This window comes from Pseudopipra pipra, chromosome 8, assembly GCF_036250125.1.
Source record: "Pseudopipra pipra isolate bDixPip1 chromosome 8, bDixPip1.hap1, whole genome shotgun sequence".
NCBI lineage: Eukaryota > Metazoa > Chordata > Aves > Passeriformes > Pipridae > Pseudopipra > Pseudopipra pipra.
In genome coordinates, this window is record NC_087556.1 from 16283148 (window position 1) to 16304162 (window position 21015).

Below are 21015 nucleotides of genomic sequence, written 5' to 3' on the forward strand. Positions count from 1 at the left end.
ACATTTTGAATAAATTCTTGCAGGAAGTATAAGCCTCAGGGAGACAACAAGAACATGAGGCACAACCACCATGAATTTAAGAAGAGTAAATAGTCCTGCCAGTTTAATTATTTTCTGTAACATGACAATAAGGCCAGTGAATCGACAAGAAAAGCGTGACTTAGTATTTTTCATGTTAGTGAGTTCATCAGCACTGTTTCATGCTATAATATTGCAAACAAGTGAAGAAATGTGACCTGAAAGAAACTCTTGTAGAGTAGGAGCAAGACTTGTTGGATGACAGTGCCTAGTAGGTGGTTATTAACGATTGTCTGTCAAAATGAAATGGTTGTATTGAATGTGGATCCGCCACGGTCTGTTGGGTCTGTACTCATTCTGCTTCACTTCAATCTTTTTGTTAATGATCTTGATGATAGAAAAGAGAGTGTGCTTACAAAATTGATTCACTAAAAATGCCCCCAGAACTTGGAGGGAGTATATATACATAGGACACAAGTTTATGAGCACAGTTATTTTGAGAATTAAGTAAGTCTTAGGAGATAAATAGGGACAGATTGAAATTCTGCACTTAACAGAAATCATGAAATACACAAATACAGTGTAGGGAACAAGTTATTAGGCGAAAATTCTCCAGGACTCCTGACATTGTAAAAGAGTAAGTGTTATATTAGGAGGGATAAAAATATAAGTGATAAAGCATAGAAAACAATATTTTATTTTTTTTTAATCTACAGGTAAGTCCTTTGTTCTTGTGCTACATCTCATTAGGGCAAATGTGCCAAAAAATGCAGCTCAACTGAACAGAGACTGAAAGAAGAGTAATCAAATAATTTGAGGTCTAGAAAATGGGACCTATTTGGAAAGACTGGCATGCCCCCAAAAGAGAACGAAAGGCGTAACTTTGTTTGTATGTAGTAGGCTATGTCAGGAAGGTAGGAAGTTATCAGGTGTAAGGCCCATGCATGAGAGAAAGGGCAAGATGAGCGATCTTCAATTGTAAAAAATGCAGATTAGGTCTCAGACAGGAACAAAGGACCAGTTTCTGAGATAAAATTCTTTATGAGAAAGAACAGTCAGTTATTTCTTTAGGTGTATTTTGAACAACAGCATTATTTTAAGACTGATGAATAGTATATATAGAATTTTTGGAATGTTACTGATTAAAAAATTAACACTTTGTATATGTAGACAACTTACCCTGAGACAGTATCCACTAGACAATGGTGATTCAGACAGTCTCCATATTGCCAGTCCTTTCAATTCTAACATTCTCTAACTCAGTAGCCTTCATCTTGCTTTTGTTGATACCTCACTACACAAATAATAGATGTACCACACAAGATTTTCAGCTCACTTTTCCTATTCACAGGCCCTTGACAAGCTTGTCAGTAGTCAACTTTTATTTCTTTCTCATTTTCGTAATGACTTCAGTTGTCAGTCCAGCACTTTAGGGACTCAACATATTATTATCATAAGAAAACAAGGAGTGTACTGTTGGTAATTGTTTTGTTTATAAAATCTTTCCCAATTTCCATTGTGTATTTCTCCACTGAGAAATGAGTTCAAGCCTCAGTTACCCGAGGCTGTAACATATGTCGTTATCATGCTTTGAGTCTCTGTTTGCATTGTTATACCCTAGAATACATGTCTTTAATCATCGCAGTTGGAAATTACCTTACTTAGCAATTTTAGTTTCTGTTTTCTCAGAGAGCTTTTATGAGTCAAACCCAACAGCCTCTGTACAGTGTAGCCAGCCAAACCTGAATTTCGCGCCTGAGAATGGAATTTGTCACTGCTCCAAGCACTTTTTAATAGGGCTTTTTGTTTAAGTAAATGTGAAGGAAATTCCATTATTTCAGTATTCCTTCTTTCTAATAAATTATTATGAGCTGCTTCCAGTTTACATTTTTACCTAATATCCCCTTTTCTCCCATGAGCACCCTTTAAACACAGGGCAGATGTCTGATGTGGAAGCATTCGGCATCCAGCATCCTGAAGGGAAGCACTCTGGAGCTGTTAAGAGGTGAAGATTTTTGGATATTACAGAAAGGATGAGGGTGACTTGAAAAAATATATTTTTTACTGTTTTGGTTATGAGGGTATGGTTTGAACTCCTCTCTCCTCTGCTGCTACTATTTTGCTTCTCCATCACACAGTGAATTTGGGCTAAATGCTGTAAATTCTAATGTTTTTCTTTCATCACATACCTTGCTTTGCTAGCTGGATGGTCATGTTCATATTATCTGCAAGGAAAGTTATTGCTGACATTGATTATTTAAATGTTGATCACTAGCTTTCAAATTTCCAGACAAATTCATGTGGAAAACTCAGAAGTTTGTGCTTGTTCAGGCTCTGGTCATATTTAAATGGTATTATTTTTAACCATCAGAGCCAGAAATTCTTGCTCTTAAGTAGAAAATTTAAACCTAGCTGTATGAGTCTAGCAGGTGGTATAGTTATTAAGAATAAATAGGAGGACCTTTACTGTAGTGGAATGCAAAGTAACACAGTTATTGCCCATGAATACTGGTGATAAAATAATCTTTGAAAAATATGCCCAAAATGCTGAGCCTTTGAGAGAATGCCAATAGCATGTGCCACTGGAACTGGAAGGATGAGACTACTGTGTAGGAGGAATGTATAATAAAGATGTGCCATAGTATAGAAGTTGCAAGATGTTGCAGCCTCATTAACCAGCTCTAAGTGGTACTGATGCTTTTGGGTATGGGAGGCCAAACCAGCCCCTGGTGTGATTGAAGTGATGGAGCTGAGAACTCGCAGGGTTTGGGAGTGCTGAGTGCTGAGCTCCTGCCAGCCCTCCGGGTTACACCAGAGCTGCTTTTCCCCGCCTGGCTGGGGAGCAATGAAATCTACAGCAGCAGAGAGCTGTTGGTCAATGGATAATTTCATGTTGTATCTTACCTGTAGTTTCTGAAAGCCATAGGTAGATCAGAAAACTCATGGCTTTGTTTTTTCTTAAAGAGCTGGAATGTGGATGCCTTAAATAATTTAGGTTCTCATGGAATTGGACTTCCTTTCTTAGCTGCACTTGCAGATCTGCTGAGGAAGCACAGACCCATCTTAACTGTTTATAGCACATCAAATTGTACTTTCTATGCTTGACTTCATGAAGATAATTAACTTACTCTTGACCAACAAAAATTGCCTTTGCTTTGCTTTATTTGGTAAAGGAAGGATGCTGCTCACTGGAATGCTGGATTAGGCTGTTGGATGTCCTTTTATAGTACCTAGTATTTGTCTGTCTCTGTAGAGTTACAGTATTAAGGAGCATAATAGAAGGTTTATTTGTAAGCATAAAGTGTGGTGTTGTGGAGAATCTGTTTCTGGAGAATTACAATCGAAACTTGAAATTTAGAGAGAGAGATGCATCCACTTTGACTGTAAAGTGGAGTTTTAACTATCTTCTTGCAATAGAAGTAAATGGAGTCAAATACATTCAGAGGACTAAAAGGGCCCTGAATTTATTTAGGCTACTGAAATGTGGGAAAAAAATGTAGTGGTCTTTACATAAAATAAAACTTAGAGTGATTTTATTGTGACTTCACTGTGCAAAACAGGACTGAGCTGTAATTTTAATTATTAAGTCTTGCATAATTAACATTGTTAGTGGGACAACTGTGTTGGATGCTAATATGTGTAAATATGTTGGTTTAATTTAATAGTTAGTTCTAGGGGAAGGCAACAGGAAGGCAACACAATAGTCTGGATAAGCAGTAGCCCTGCAAACATGCTACAGACAATAGTCAATCTGTCAGCTGTGAAGAGTTGACTTCCAGGCTCCAACTGAGGTTGCAGAGCCGTCTCCCTAAGGGTGGGAGCTCAGTGATCAAAAGGGCACCAAACAGGATGGATAACAATCAAGCAAGGGATTATTATTTTTTTAATATGACAATTTAAAGTGATTAAAATTATTTTTATTGAGGGAAAAAGTGTATTTGAGTGTATTTAAATTCCACATTTATTATTATCAATAATTAAGATAATTTGTTCTAAGTATACTTTAAAATCCCACTGTTTGTTTGCCATAAAAATTTTAGCAAGTGAGATGCTGAATTGAAAATAGCACTAATGAACTGACAACCTGACTTTTGACAAGGAGTGGGGTTTTTTAATTATAGTGTGGATATAACTGTTTTGATTGTTCCACAAACTTCCTCAGCTTAGAATAAAAGATAAAAAAGCCAAAAATTTTAATGTTTTAGTAATAACCAAGAGAGCTGACAGGATGAGGTCTCTTAGTTCTAAAAGTGTTTAGCATTGGTGCTTACCTTCAATATCAATTTAATTCAGATTACTCTAAACCCTTTTTTTAAAGTAGTTAAATAAAATAAGGTCACATAACTTCTGTCCACATGCAGTTTGAAATAAGTATGAAAGTGAAATTGTTTTAGAAAACATACTGTATCACATTCACCATTTTCTGAGAAATAGTCCTGATTATTTAGTAATCATAGGTAACTACGCTCAGTAAAGCAGAAACACAGATCTTATGAATACTCAGAAAATGAAAAAAAAGGGGTCTAAATGTGAAGAAAACGGTTTTAGACATATGGATGCCTACAGATGTTGCAGGGAGGAAGTAATAATCTCTCTAAGGGAAGATGAGAGTTGAATGTAATTGAGGTATTTGATTAAATGTATCTTTATGGTATCTCCCTTAGTAACAAAACAAGAAGCGAGAGTTTGTGTATGAGGCTATAATATACTATGGTAAAGTATAACTCAGCCTGTTCCTATATGAACACCAGAATGCTGTCTCTCCTCTTCTCTGAATGCTGCACTTCCAAAGGCCAACACTGTTTTTGATGAGTGCTGGTATAATTGATGGTGGAACCCATGCATAGAAACAAAGAAAAAGGGGAACTTTTGCAGACTCAAATCATTGTTTGGAAATATCTGTAGAAGCTTAAGTGAAACCTTTATGATTATTAGTTGGACAATGAGTGACACTTTCCTCTATTATGATTTAATCTTTGATATGTAAAAGTAAGAACTATCACTAAAAGCATGCGTGAGAATTAGAGAAATAAGTGTAATTTGTCGGTTTTACAGATGAGGAATTGGAGTAGACAGAGATGAATTGATTTGCATGAAGTTGCCCTGAAACTTGGAGGATGTGATGAATAATCCTGGTAGTCGGTCTAGACTGGTGGCTTTATGCCAGTGGTAGTGAAAGAAAGGAAACAATGCCTGCACCTTGAGAATTTCCAGCAACCTCCTCAAGGTTTAGGCAAGAGTGACGTGTTTTCATGTCTGGCTATGTAAGAATACAATTTTTCTTTATGGATTAGATAGATACATATGGATAGATAGAAATAGAAAGGATGACAGTATAGGAAGTGCCATGTTTCTGTTCAAATGTGCTTCTTGACTAGGAAGTTTTAGTGTTTGTATCTTCCATTTCATTCTTCTCTCTTCCACATTTCATGTTACTTGCCTGTCTGAGTGGAAGCGATGCACATACTGATTTAAAGGTCTCTTGTCCTCCAGCACATTTCCTTAGTGGAGAGGATCACTGATCCGGGTAAGAGGACAATTGATTTTGATTAGGGAAGAGTGTAGTGATAAGTTTGATTTGTCCCAGTTACATTTTGAGTCTGTCTCATTTGTCTGGCACTGATGGTACAAAGTAAATGGTTATCAGTTTTGTGCCATGGTAAGTTGGTTTGTTCCCTCTGGCATGTTCTGTGTCTAGTTCTGAACATGGCTGAGAACGGTCAAGCCGTCCTTTATCGCTGGGCAAATTGGAGTTGTGGGTTTGGGGTGAAAGAGGCAAGTTGTGGCCTTCGGGTGTTTGAAAACTGCAGCCGTTTGGATTTGTGCATGGCAGGTGTGCCAGGGAGGCACAGGCTGCTGTGGCCACGGCTGCCTCGTAAAAAGAGCTGTGGAAAGAAGGGGAAAGGATTTGAAGTGTGCTGCTAAAATCCACCAGGAGAGTGGTTTGTTTACCTAAATTATTTATATAATCATCCTCCTGGGATAACATCTTCCGGGGAGGGGGGCTGCAGGCACGCGAGGGCAGTGCGCGGCTGAAAGGTCTCCTCGCGTTGCCTGGAGGTGTCCGAGAGGTGCTGGAAGGCCCCGCGGGGGGCGGGTGGATGTTACCTGGGCGCGGCCATCGCTGCGGCCGCGGCGGCCCCTTTAAGGCCCGACCTGCCCGCGATCAGGTGCGCGGCCGGAGCGGTGACGTCACTGGGCGGGGCCGCGGCTCGCGCTGGCGCTGCCCGCGCCGCGGGACGGGGCGGTGGCGGCTGCGCACGTGCACGGGGGCGCGCGGGGCCCCGCGAGCGGGAACGGCCCCGGCGGGACCGGGACGGGCGTGTGGGACACGGCGGGACCGGGACACGGCGGGACCGGGACACAGCGAGCAGGATTCTCGGTGCGGGGCCGCTGCAGCAGGTGTCGGCTTGTTTTGTGTGGGGCTGGCTGCCGTAGGAGCAAATGTCTGTAGTCTCCTTCGGCAGACTAGACTGGGAAGATGTGCAGGGTGTGCTATTATTTGCAAACTTCTTAGCTTTTTTCTTTGTGCAGCCAAACGTCATGTTGTATGTTTCGTTGTATTTACTTGTTGCTGAGATAGTAAGAGAACAGCAGATGCTGCCGTAGTTGTTTCTGTTCTTCGTGGTGGTGGATTGTGCTGTGTGCCTGTTGTCCTTGGTAGAAAATGTTGTGCTAAATTTAACTCGTCATACTTGGGTAAATCAAGGCAGTTCCAAACACCCAAGTCTGCAGTACAGGAGGGGTGTAAGATGTCTTAGAGCTGCTCTTCCTCCCTTGCCAATGGAAGATTATATCCTACCGGTATGGAAAACAGACCATAACCTTTGCCAGTTCGAGGGGAATGTGCAAACCCATGTGGAATTTACACCACTTAAATATCTGTATGCACAGGATTGCATTTGGTAGTTCTGCTGAAGAAAAGCAAAGTATTGGTTGTGGCTTTGGTTGTGGCTTTTGGTTTTGTATTGTGTTTGTTTGTTTTCTTCTTAATAAGGATAGAGGAGACATTGAAACCTTTCTTTGAACATTCATTTAATCTTCATGATAAATTGACTTGTATATTTGAAGTTCTAATTTCTGGCCTAATGTATTCACTTTTCACCAGATAAGTTAAAATTGGCAGAAATAAACATTGAAAAATATTCTTTGCTTAAGGGAATTATCACATGAAGATAAAGTTGGCAGGAAGGCCTCTGTAATTTTCTGGGTAGCAGAAGGATGTGGCAAAGTAAAGCACAGGCTTTAGCAAGGTTGACTCTTGACTAGAGAAAGGTCTCTTTGGTATTCTTATGCTAAAAATGTGGGCTAAGGCTTCCCTTTGAAGTCCCGATTTGGAAAGGCCCATCTCTACCACATCTAATTTCTGCATTAGATTCCAAAGCAGATTTAGTGTCTTTTAATCTGCAGAGCAGGGTTCTGGAGTAACTCTGTTAAAATGAAGAAAAATACTCCTATGTATGGCTGTATGTATTTGGTAAGAGATGTGCTATTTTTAGTTTTGAATACACACCTATGAATCCATCGTTCTGCAGGTTTCTTTTTTTCTATTGCCTTGATAGCATTTCAGTCTCATCAGTATGCAATGGATGATGTTTTTGCTCTCTAAATTTAGCTGCTGATGTTCATATACTACTTGGTATTCTGTATTGCTCTTTGTAGTGGGCATCCTGCATAGATGGATGGGCCACAGTGGCTTATGTCCTCGAAAATGCATCATTCCAGTTGATGTATTAACAGTGGGCTTTTTAAAGGGGTGAAGTATGTTAATCTAGCAGGCTTTAAGACCAGTGGAGTCTTTAGGTGTATTTATGTATACTTGTTCTTTGTGTGTGCCTCACATCTTGTGGAGAGGAACCTCTCTGGGTGATTGTCACATTACTCTAGTGTTTAATTACTACTTTTTTCATCTTTATGCAGAGAATATGGGTGTTCTGTCAGAAGCAGGTTTGTAGTCCAGTGGGGTATTGCAGCATTAGGACACCAGGCTAAGGTGAAGTAGGTAATCCAGGATTAGGCCACAGGGTGAAATCTGGTCAATTACTTTTCTACCTGAAAATCTCTTTAACTTCTAAGTATATTTTTTCATTACAACACCTATTACTGTGACAGATGTGACTTTCCATAGATTTTTGGCAAGTGGCTTATTGTTTCCTCTGGAAGTCATCAGCTTCTTCTTACCTTCTTTGTTCATATTTTAGCATCTTAAGCCAGTTTAATTTCACTGGTCTGTGAAACAAACAATAGCCATCATAAAGTGATTGTGTATACTATTGAAAAAGTGACTGGATTGTAAACAGCTTTTGTAGGTACATGCAGTTTTAAGAAATAATGGCTGTTTTAATGGAATTATGAAAATATGTTTCAAGATGGAAAGATAGATGACTTAAAAAATGCTGTTACTGCCCCTCTCTTATGGCAGATTTTCATAGAGGACTTGCATTTATGAATTGCAAATAAAAATTTATTTTAAAGTACTGATTCCCCCAGCAATGATTGGGATGATTCCTGGAATCACATGCGCCATTGACTTTTGTTTTCAGCTCTTCCATATCATGGCATGGATTTAAACGCTCTGGGGAGTTGTGTGCTGTACATACATCCTGACTGAGTGTCACTTTGCCAGGGTTCAGTTGTGGGACGAAAATAAGACACAGCAGAAAATAATTAGTGCAGGATGTGAATTTGTGTAAGATAAAATTTTATTATTCTCATTACCTTCTCTATTACCATGGCTTGTGATCTTGTTTTTTCTGTTGTTAAATAAGTGATACAAAAGTAAACTAATAAAGCCAAGGAATTAGAATATGAAACGAGACAAATGAATATAGGTAGGGAGAACTTTCTTGTGAGCTTACTTTGATTTTAGTTTCACACTGATGCAAGTTAGTTTCCAAAGAGAATCTTCCACTTCAACCTGTCATCTCCTTTTTTATGTCAGCCTAAAAAGCATTGGTTTTATTTAATGCAGGAAGGTGAAGCAATCTTGCATAATCTCCTTTCTCAAGATTTCCTGCAAGCCTTTTGTCAAGCACCACAGTATTGCTAAGATTCAAAGCTTACAGGTTGGGTGCCGTAATTTAGGGTAACAAAATTGTCTAAGTTCTAGGAAAAGTGGATATGTATTTATCACTCCAGTTATGCTGGTCCAATGCCATGTGTTTGCTTTACATAGGAAAAGTTGATTTCTGATTCCTAACTTGAACTATAAATTGATTTGTGAATATCCCAAGACTATATTTAAAACACAGGAAATTCCTTTTCCTACAGGGAATCAATTTTGTACCTTGCCTTTTAGGGCATAAAACTGTGTGTGTTTGTCTTCCCCATCTGCACAGGTGATGGGAGACTTGACTATAGCTTTGGACACAGCAAGGCATTACACTCATTTAAGGAATGTGCTAATGCTTTGACCAAGAAATTTAATTTAGGGCTTTATTTGTTTAACAGGCATCTATAGCCTTGTGTCTTACTTGTGGTAAAGAAGACCTTTTACCATCTCTTTTTGATAGGGTATTTATAAAACATTCTTTTGGCTTTGGTCCACTTACTGAGGTGGAAGTTACAAAAAGCAGGATGGATTAAATGCAGTGCACTGTGGTTGGCAGTCAGTGGGAATAAGTATGCAACAGAATTGCTTTCGTTATGGGTTTAGGAGTGTAGTAGCAACAAGAAGTGCAGTTATTTGTGGTATTTGTGGTGTTACCTCTGTGGTAAAGAGTGGTGTTTTGCTTCCTGCTTGTGTTTGTTAAGCTTTAAAGCCTGGCTCTTGTAGTCTCCCAGACTTCCCAGTGCTACAGGTAAAACTAGTTCAAAGCACTTTGTTAGATTTCCTTGATGGAGTAAGTCAAATTGCTAGCAGGATATGTTCACAGTAATGTGCTTAGGTTTCTAATGCTTTCGTTTTCTCCCAGTACTTTTTTTTTTGTTTGAATCATGTACCAAAATACAGACTGGTTTCAGTGAGGAGCACTCTGCTTTGTAGCACATACACATAGGAAAGACGACAGCTTTTTCAGTGAATTGGAAAATACTGAGTGTGTATACCAACTTTCTGCTCTTAAGGGTACAAATGAGCCAGATTCATTTGTCAAAGCATAAGGTTCAGAATGGAATTACAGCAGTAGCACTCTTGTTAGCCAAAGTCTAGACTTCATATACAAAGGAGTCTTTTCTGCTTCATTGCTCCTAAGCTGCTTTTTAAAGCAAGTTTAGATTTTGGTTTAGACCACATCTTCTCAAATAATTTAACTGGTACTACCACTGCAGCCACTCCCCACAAAAAATACTTGTGGGGCTATGTAGGGATCGTTGAGGAACAGCTCTGACTTCAGACTGACTTGGCTTCTCTTTTTCCTGGTTGCTGTTTACCCTGAACCGGTTGTTGTGTTGGTAAGGACTGCGCAAGGATGAGAATACACAGTTGGGAGGCTGAAGGAAAGTGGAGCCCATAAAATCTCTGGCCTCACAGTAGAGGCTCATCTGAGAATCATCTGATTCTCTTTTGATAACTACCAATGCAGCAATCCTTGGTTGTTATTTAGAAATACTGAGAAATGTCAAAAAAAGATTTTTGCTCATCTTGTAATTTACAAGCTACTTGAATAGCTCCAGTTTACCTGATTTTAATAAAAGAATAGCTCAGATGGTAAGAGAAAAAACAGTATGAATTTTTATTAGTTTTTGTTATATGGGTCCATTTGGCTTTAAGGCTGTGTCCACCCTACCACAGTAAACTGTGCAGACAAAGCAAAATCAAGATTTTGGTGTGCCTCCTGCCTCCCCAGACTGTATTCAAGTTGTCTTGCCATAAGGAGAAGCTCAGCTCAGTACAGCACCATGTATTTGCTCAATACGTTTGAGCACATTGCCTTAAAGTTTGTTAGATTATTTTCTTTTTTATTGGCTTTTTTCTCCTCCTCTTGCAAATTGCAGTGCCGATGTGGGAACATGAACTTCTTTTTCTCAACCTACCTTCTCCACCCTCCTCACCCTGAAAAACAGAAATTGTTGCTGGTCACTGGTTTGTATCCACATAACTTTTTTGACCTCAAAGGTTTTCAGTGAAGGGGGCAAACATCTGTTTTCAGACTTAGTAAAAGTCCAGGGGAGGCATACTGTAAGTTCCAAACCACTGTCCTAGAAAAATGTACTTACTTAAAGGAAAGAGGCTAGAAAAGATTAAGCAAGGGGTTTACTTTGCAGCAGTTGTTTTGAACTGATCTTTCCTGGAGTGCAGTGTGTTGTTCACCTACGGCAGTTTCACTCTGGCTGCTTCAGGGCAGGGCGGGTGGCTGGGTCTTGCCTGGGTGCTCCTGCTGTCTCCTTGTTCAGCTTCGTGTTCTTGGTTGAAGTGGCTCATGCAGACTGCTCACAGCTCAGTGCAATGCTCGGCAGCAGTGGGAGCATGAGGCTGGGGAAAGTAAACACACTGACAGAGTCTGGTGTTTCCCACAGTTAAATGAATCCGCACCTTTAGTCTGTGATTGCCACACAGGCATCTGACTGCAGATGGAGGGGCAGCTTTGTTGTCTGGGTAGGAGGATCTAACTTCAGGCCCCTGTCAAGAAGCACTGCTCACCAGGCCTGCTTTTCTGCATTCTGAGAGAGATAGCTGATGGAAAAAAAAATATTTTCATTGGTAGAGTTGTTTTTTGCCAACTTACTGCCCTATAATAGGTCATTTTGCAAACTTACCAGTGTTAGCATCCGGGGAGCAGAAGGAGCACATGACAGTGAACGGATCCACCCTGGTAGCAGCTGTCACACTGGCACAGCTGTATCATAAAACATGCTGTAAGTTACCTGTGCAAGGAATTAATGGATCTACTAGTACATCTACATGGTGTCTTGGCTTTGGTGGCAAAGCTCATAAAGGAGCTGCTGTAACTCCTGTGTCTGTGCTCCTGTACCCCCTGTAGTTTGCTGGTCTGTGTTGTGCCAGTTACGACTGCAGGACTGCTCTGTATTCTGAATAACTGAAATTATAAAAGTGGCCCACTTCATACTTTTATTTTCAGGTTGTTTTCTTTTTTTTTAACCCAGATGGTTTTCATGAGGCAATTTGTAATGTGGTCCTACACAGGCTGCCATCTGCAGAACAGAGCATCAGATGAGAACAGGAAGAACTGATTCTGTGAAAGGTGGGCAGGAACTTCTGCAACCAGCTTCTTTGTTGGCAGTGAAGAAACTACATCTTCACCATGTAGCATTTATTCCTGACAAACTTCTCCATGTAGACAAACTTATGGTATTTAAACTGTACTAAATGTGCTGACATTTACAGCTCTATGAGTAGGAGTGCTGTGGTGGAAAATTATTCGAAGGTGAAGGGAAGAGCTAGCATAGCCTTTGCTGGATAAGAAGCTACAGGATCTGCAACAGCAGAAGGAAGCTGAAATCACATGATTCTGCAGACACTGGGAAAAGAACTGTTTTCAGTATTAAGAGAATGGTTATTTCAGCTCTGTCATCTATACTTTGTTTCTTCAATTTTTTTCTGACTTATGCTTTTGTCATTTTCCTTGGCAATCTCTTTATCTTGCCAACCATGAACGTTACGCTGTCAGCATACAGGCTTCTAATAGATTTTCAAATACATTTGCTTCTGAGATTGCTGATCTCTGACCCAAAGCAGAAAAGCAAGGAAGGCAGAGAGATTTTGGGCTTGTCTCTGTTGCTTTCCTTTGCCTGGTTTTCCTCCCTCATTTCAGTCTGAGGTAGCTTTGTGGATGGCTGTGTAATTGCTAGCATTGTTGTCGGTCCCAGTAGCCCTAGGGGTTGCAGTACTTGATCAGAACTCCTTGAGGGTTGCTGTGCTGTCCTAATTTAGATGAAATGTTAGAAGAGTTGAAATGCGTTTTTTTTTTTTTATTCATCCTGTTCTGTGCAAAAAATGTGGTAATTGCTCTGAATTCTTTCTTAGTTTGGTGGCAGTGAGTCAGATTCTTAGCTGGTATGTTTGGCAAAGCTCTCTTTTGTAAGTGCAGCAGTGCCATTGTGCTTAGGTTGGGGATGTGTCCCCTTGCTTCTCTTCACAGGGTGTGGAGCCCTGCTTACTATTTGAATTGTTTGACCCTCATCAGGGCAGAGCAAAATCTTATTTTCTGTCTGATGCAAAGGGGTTTGTTTTAGTAGTAAAACCCTTACCCGTCCTTTGCTGCTGTATGGTTTTAAAAAGTTTTAATTTTAGGTGTGATGGAAGCAGAACTGATCTTTCCTTAAAGAGAGCATTTAGAAACAATTTTCATGCTTTCTTCATGCAATGAAGTATTGAAGAACTGGGTGTTGTGTAGACTTGTAACTGTCTCCACTATCCATGTGCTGAGGGACTGTGCAAAATTATGATAAAGCAGGTATTTGAAGATGTCCACAATTTGATCCATATTTCTAGTAGTTACTCAAGTATGTGTGGTCACCTGAAGCATTTTATCAAAAAGCCGAGAAGGAGTTCTGAAATTAGGGAAACTGAGGCTGAAGCAAATAGGAATTTGTAAATACCAGTATTACAAAACTCTTGGTATTATTGATTTGGATGCTTCTGCCATTTCATGAGCATTGGCCTGTATCACCTCAGCAAGGAAGTCAGTGGAGTCATGGGAGATCTACGTGGTCTTTTTATCTGAGGAGGGAAGGCAAATGCTTTGTCCTTTGGAATGAGGAGGACTAAGGGAGTGTAGAGACCAGTGTTTTCTCTCCTAGGGCTCTTGCCAAACTCAGGTCATTGAGCCGTGGATGTAATGCCACTTGAACAATGGATTTACTAACTTCTGGTAAGACTTGTACAGCTTTTTGAAAGAAAACCTGCAGATCTGAGTAATAGCATGAGACACAAGGAAGCCTTGGTCACTGTTTTTATATGCTAAAAATCATGATTGGCATATGCTTTTGCCTGGAAAAAGTCTGTGTTGGTGTTGCAAACTGTTTTTAAGTGTCTTGGCTTCCTTGAAACAAGCTGTTTGAGGAAAGAGTGCTGCAGAGTTAACATGCTGTTTTAACCACACACAACTGTGGAGCAGGTTTTGAGCCCAGCATGATGACTGAACATTGGTCTGTTTTTCCTTCAAATTTTTGCCACTGTTAGCGCACTTTAGAAAATTATTTTATTTGAAATTTACACACACTAAATCTTAAAAAAAAAGCTATGTAGAAGCCGTGCTGAGGTAAAACACTGCTTAGGGTATTGTGCCTTTGCTGTATTTTTCCTTTCTTGTTCTCCTATTTTTGTCTCTCCAAAAGTCTATCATTATGGAAAGACATAGTTAAAGCTTGGCTCAGCCCCTTCTGTCCTGGAAGACTGAATTGTTCTTAAGGCAAACTGATTTAATTGTATTTCAACGGCTTCCTTTTTGCATTGTTTGTTCCTATTAGGTAAATGGTCCCGGTGGGGATAGTATCTTCAATACCTTGTATGGTCCAAAGCGTTATATTTCAGTCTGATTCTGTTAGCATTACATTGTGCTAGAGCAGAAAGACAATGGTTTGCATTGGAGTTTTTTGTAACGTAACCAAAGTTTTCTTTAGAGTTATTTTGGTCTTGGACATACAGTAACTCTCCCTGTCCATGCCCTGAACGTGACCATGTTAAAAGAACAAATTGATGCTGAATGTGGACGGCACCAGTGTCCTGAAGCTGTGCTGTAAGAGCATCTGGGAATAATTATGTAGAAATGCTGGGGATAGGAAGCCGTTTTTCTGAACAAACTTCTTTTTTCCTTGATCAGTATCAATGGCTTTGAACCACAGGGGATGGTTCCAGGAATTGTCCTGCAATAATGGTGCTTTGAAAAACTGCTTTTAAATTTGCATTGCAACTGCAGGGCTCTAAACTGAGGGATCAAAACTGAAGCCATTTTTTGATTTCTTTCCATTTTTTTTCTGTTAAATGGTTACGTGTCACTCCTGGTTATCAACCTCTCCTATGAGAAAACATCCTTCATGTTTAACTGAAGAGTTTGCAGCAACCTCTCCAGATCACTTGTCACACTGAGGGCAACCCTACCTTGCACAGGCAGGCTGCTGCTGTAAAATGAAGTCATCCCTTGCAGCCTTGTCTTCCCCCGATCAGGTCTCTTTTATAAAAGGGTTTGGAAAACCTTCCTCCGTCCTGCCTGGCCCTGTTTCCAAAGGGAGTTGTCGGTGAGCGGGGCAGGGCCTCGGGCCTTATCTCTGTTGTCAGAGCTGCCTGCCTGGTAGGTGGCAGCGGGGCAGCGCTTTTCCAATGAGACTTTCCTGTGCTGAGGGAGGCCCTTGTTTTTTGTTTTAACAGCTTCCTATTGTTTGAAACAGCAGGTTGTCCCCTCCCACGCTATTCTAGCTCTTTCCTCCTCCCTTAAGTAATTTCTCTGTGCAAGTATTACTCAGAGCAGTTACTCTAGCAGTGAGTGCTCTGAGAGTTTTCCCAACTCACTTTGATATCCAGCTGTTGTTGCAATACCAGTGTGGAGTTCACGCAATAAACAAAAAGTGGCTTCTGAAGGTAGGTCTTTCTGATTTTTAAATCTGTTGTTTTAATTCAGTGTCACCACTGCTGCGACATGACTTTTTTTTAATTGAATCCAGATTGTCATAGGAATTCTCTCCTACGTATGGTATTGAAAGGTAGAAATTTCTGCTTTTCAGTGTGGCTTGCCTTTGTTTCTAAGATGCAGAGAAAGAATATTGCTTCAGTTTGTTAAGAGTTTTCTTTTCAATATTCCAGTCCTGCTGTTAAGTGGTGTTTCATATGTGCACATTTTATTTATGATGTTCTACCTCTGTGCAGAGGCACTTTCTAAGCCATAAGCTGCCTCTGGTCCACCATACTGTAGGTTCTTCTATCTAATAGTATGTGTGATAAATTTGAAGATAAAGCGAGTCACAATCTCTTCTCACCTTCATGATTGTCGCAGCTGGAAGGGATGTTGGCAGTTCCTTTCCAGTCCCACTTACTTTACAGTGTAAGTATTACCTAGTCAGAAGCTCGCTAGACTGTTTTTTTGGTAAGTTAGATGTGGTTTTCCTTCCTTCTCTTCGTTGAATTCTGTGTTAGAAAGTTGATAATGAAATGAGGTACTAAATGTAGATAGAGCTTTTCTGTTATTTTAATGTTTTGATTTATAAAAGTCAACTTGCTTCAGCTGGTTTCCTGCTCCTCTGCCTTCTGTAAAGTGTCTTGTGTCCAAAATTAGTAATCTTTTTGCAATTGTTGGAAGTCTATCACTATATTCCATACGTCTCACTGCTTCAGCTTAGCAAGAAGTACATTTTTATTTAAATTTATAGATTTAAGAAAAACCCCCAAAACTTCACACTATTTTGATACATTTGGTGACACTAAGCAGAGGTTTTAGTTCCACAAAATGATAAATCCGGTTCTAGAGTTTGTCATCAGAGGAGGTGAGGGGGGACTAATCTGTGTATGTGTTCAGTACTCAACATTCAGAATAATAAACGTTCTGCTTGTTCAAATGCATTCTAATTTTTTTTAAGGAATAAATTCTCAGGCAGCTTAAAATAGACCAGGATTACAAAGGTATTGATCACAGTCTGCAGAGGCAAGGTTTATCTGATCCATACCTGGAAGAGGAAGTCCCACTCTCCTTGCCCTAACATCTTGATAAGCTGATTCAGGTTACTAACCCAGTAGCAAATACAGTAAGCACTCTCCTCCCTTCCTACCATCCTTCCAAAAGTGCTAATGTTGTGGGCTGAGTTTGCTTCTGTGAGCCTAAGTGTGAACTGCCCTCCCCAGAGCACTTGCATGGAGAGAGAGAAGTGCCCTCTTCACTGCAGTGGTAGCCCTGAGATTTTGGCTTCCTTTGGTTATTTAATAGGGTTACTCTCAGATGATGCCTGTCTGAGATATGTCCTTTATGTCCTTCTTCTAGTACATTTGAACTTTGTGGAGTTAGGGAAGCCTTAGGCTTTTTTTTTTTTTTTTTAATTGGCAGTTAAGAAGCCTCTTGTTTTTTTTTGACAGAGAAGTGGTGCAGTGGACATACAGGAGTTTTCTGAAGTTGTTAGTTTATAATGTAGGCATAACTCGTGACAGTGGTCTCAAAGTTTTAGTTGTCCTATAAACCCAAACAGGATAATTCCAGGTTAAAGAGTTCTCCGTTTAAGGCCAGAGAAACATGACAAACAGCCTGAGGAGCGAAGGAAGCAGACTGTGGTGGCTGTCAGGATGAACAATGGTTTTGGCACACCTGCTGCTTTGCTGCTGAGCTTCTCCGTGCTTGGCAGGAAAGGAGTGATTTGGAGGATAACCAGATAGTTTTGTAGATGTTTTTGGTATGTTTCCATCTTCTCTGAGGGAGAGAAAACAGAAGCACTTGCTTTATAATGTAACTAATGGCTGGTGAAGGCTGGCACCATCAACTTTTGGGGAAGGATTTAATAATGCACTTACAGATGGGAAAGTCAATATTATGCTAGAGTCAAAGACCCTTAGAAAGGAATATAGGGAGACTGACATACCATGGGAAGGGGGAATAGTGGGATATAGTCACAGCAATGTGTTAGAGAAATTTATGCTCAGACTACCCTTCTGAATAATTATAAACATAATCAAAAAGCAAAATGAAGAGAGCTGGAACAAATGCATTTCAAAGAAAGTTTTGCAATACCACAGTTTTTGATTCCACCATGAGCCAACTGATGTTAATCAGTTGCTGTTTCTCCTGGGAGTTTTCACAAATATGAGACCAGATTACTTCTTCCAAAGAATAATATGTCACAGCTATGTCATTTCATCCATTTTCCAGTTCTATCTTTTCAGGTTCTGATGTTCTGGATCATAATAATAGTCTTTTTAACCAATGTGGAATTCCATGCCTATTAATATAGATTTTATCTGAAGCTTCTCATGTACTTGATTTCACAAGAGGATGTGAGTTACTATTGCTGCCCTAAATTGTTGAGTGCCTGGGTCACCAGAGTATGTTGGAATTGAAGAAGTTGGGTGAACTGGGAAAAAATGAGAATGCCAAAAAGCCAGAAAAACTTCCTTCTAGTTTAGCAAAGAAAAAATATGTAGCACCACACATTTTGGCTCAAGCTCAGAGTAGTTAAGCTTCAAATAGAGTGACTTCAGTTCCACTTGACTAGAAATGTAAGATTTTTCCAGATCAGCCACTTAGTTGCATGTGTGCACACATATGTGTATGATTTATTTTATTTTCTTAATCACAGAGGAAGGATGCACAGACTCTTAATCTAGATAAAATATTCTTATTTTTTCCTGTTTCCCTTACAGGTGTGTGTATAAGGAAGTGTGACTTCTTGTAATGCTGGTTAAGCAACGGATGATAATAATAATTATAGTAATGTCTGAATGCTTTCTTCTAGTACTGAAAAAAATGTTGTAAATGATTTCTCAACATTTATCGTGGTGTAATGACGTGACTGAAAATACCATTGTGGTGTAGTAACTCTTCTTGATAAGGATAGCTGTCACAGATATTGCTTTCTCAGATGTCAGCTGATTGTTCCTTGAAGCCTGGTTATTCTGAGGGAGAGGACTTTAAACACTACGGTGTTTGCTTTTGTCCTTTTATTGCCTTGCTGGTGTTCTGGGTCCGTGTTTGTGCACAAGTTGCTAATGCAACAGTTGCATCTCTTCAGGGCTTCTTGTGTTGCCAGCATTTGGAACACAAGGGGAATTCTGGGGAAAACGAGTTCTATTGTACAGCATTACAATGGTTGTAGAGGTGAGCCTGGAGCAATATCAGCAGGTCTTGCACTAAGAGGATTTGGCAGGAGAAGGTGTGGGCAGCATGTGGCATGTGACTGCTGTACAAGTGGAAGGTGAAGACTACCCTGTGACCAGCTCTAGGAGATCCTGGTGTGGGGGATGACTTTGTAATCCGTACTGGAGCCCGTAGGAAGAAGCAAGCCTTAGAGACTAGTTTGAGGTAGACATTTCTAACCCTTCTCCTGTGGTGAGTTCCTAAAAGAGTGAAAGGATTTTAACATCACAAAAGCCGTCTTTTACTTAAATAGTACTAGAAATTTTGCTTTTTAAAAAAGAGAAGATTGAAAAAAACCTAGGGAAAACAAAGTGAAACTAAGCTTGTGTGCAACTTCATTACCACCTATATCTCAGCTTCCCAGCCAGTCAGTCACTGAATGACCCCAGATGTCTTACCAGAAATGTTGTGCCATGTCTGAAATCAGCCATACCCTGCAGTCCCTGGAGCCCTCATCTTTGAACACCCCTGATCTCCCCAAGAGGGAAGATGGGGCCGTACCCGTGCCCCCAAGGGTGATGTGTGGCACAGCCACACTCCTAAGAATCACAGACATAATTAGAAGCCAGAAACCAAATGCTTACATAAACAGTGTCATCCTGAGACCCAGTTACTTTCCCATTCCCTGTTGCGTGTGATGGAGCAGAAGAACCCCTAGAGCTGCGGTTGTCTCTTGCCTGAGACCTTTCCCCAAAACTTCTCTGTACTCCAGCCCTGTTCCCTGAGGCACTTTGCTTTAGAGGTGACACACATCATTGTAGGCTGGGCATTTTTCTCTTCGGGGGAAAAAAAGGTGAAATGAGTACACAGAATAGAATGTATGAATTTAGGATAGTGTGCTTTCTAAATTTCATGTGTTCTGTGCTGGACTAAGCCAGGAGCTGTGTAATCCTTTGTGTATGTGGTTTTTGCCAGGCACATGTGTTTAGTTTCACAAGTGATTTTGGCCATCAGTGCAGGATGAGATTTGGGAGAGTAACAGAAGTAGCTGCTTGCTTTTCTGTAGAGCTCAGAGCCACAGCAGCATTGAAACTGAAAGGAATTAAACCTCTGAAGTAAGCATCCTTTTATTTAGAGGCTGAAATCCTATTGTGATGTTGAGCTAGACTGCAGTTTTCTGTAGCTACTCTTTCAGTGTTGAATTTAGTGGCTTTAACATTTGTTGTTGGCTGGGTAATTTGCAGTGCTGTCAGGTCAGGCCTTGTTTTTGTATATGGGGACATGTGTACATATGCTTAAATTTACTCCTTTTCATTCTGTTTTAAAATAACAACAGCAACAAGTTCTATTAAGGATGTTTCCACATGTACCAGTTTGTTAAATGTATTATAACTTCCTGGGCACCTTAATAATTCTGTTTTAATTTCATCTTTAACAGGCTTCTTCCAGTTGCAAAAAAAACCTCTTGTGACTTACCTTTTCATGGTCTTTTTCTGGCAATGAGCAATCTGCAAGTTATGCAGAAGGACTCCTTCCAGGGTATATACTTGCTCTTGAGTGCTTCCTGTTTTGGTTTTTTTTGTTTTTTTTTTTTTGTAGGGAGCTTCTGGTGCCACTCAGTAGGGTCATTTTATCGCCAGGCAGAGAAAAAATAAATCAAAGCTGTTGACATCATTCTTCTTTTTCTTACCCCAACACCCAGCTGGTCTGTTCAGCTTGTATTATACTGCATTTGCACAGCTTCTGCTTCTGTGACCCATTAGGACAGAGCCTGCCTGTGCTTAACAAGAGTCTCTTTCATGCTTTGTGGATCTCTCCAGGCCACAGCAGGACACAAAATAATCCCTTTTGCATTTGGTAGTTTCACGGTACTTTTCTGGTGAAGATGAAATAACCTTTCTGAATGAAAACAATAACATCATTTCCATAAGCCTGGTTTTAATACAAGGTAATTGTGTCATTGTTTCTGCATTTTATAAAATGAACAGCATTTTGTTCATTTTTTTTTCCCTCAGCAAATTCCTTACAGATTTTAATACCTTAAAATCTTGGGAAGAGTTTTATAAGCTCTTTAAATCAATATGGAAGTAGTTTCTTATGGTAGCATCTGGTAAGACTTAGAGAACCAGTCTCTTTGAATCGTAATTTAGAAATTTGAGTTCAGACTTTGAATTCAAAGAGGCCAGAGTTCTGTGAAAATTAGTGTGCAAATCTCATGGCTTCACCTTACTATTAGTTCTAACATAAAATGAAAGATCTGTATTTCAGAAAACTTGCTTATACAATCTGCTTTGACATGTGAAGTTTCTGTCTGTGTATACTATATGTA

General features: G+C 40.0%; 1 protein-coding gene across 2 annotated transcripts in view; it reads left to right on the plus strand.

Annotated features, from left to right (window-relative positions):
• The first annotated feature begins 6302 nt into the window (after positions 1-6302).
• The window catches only part of LOC135418407 (inactive ubiquitin carboxyl-terminal hydrolase 54-like), a 61445-nt gene continuing 46732 nt past the window's right edge, over positions 6303-21015 (plus strand). The window contains exon 1 of one of the 2 annotated variants that reach the window (XM_064663780.1): positions 6303-6420. The gene's annotated coding sequence lies outside the window, so the exon portion shown is untranslated. The remainder of the gene's footprint in view (positions 6421-21015) is intronic. The other variant, XM_064663781.1, reaches the window with a different exon arrangement.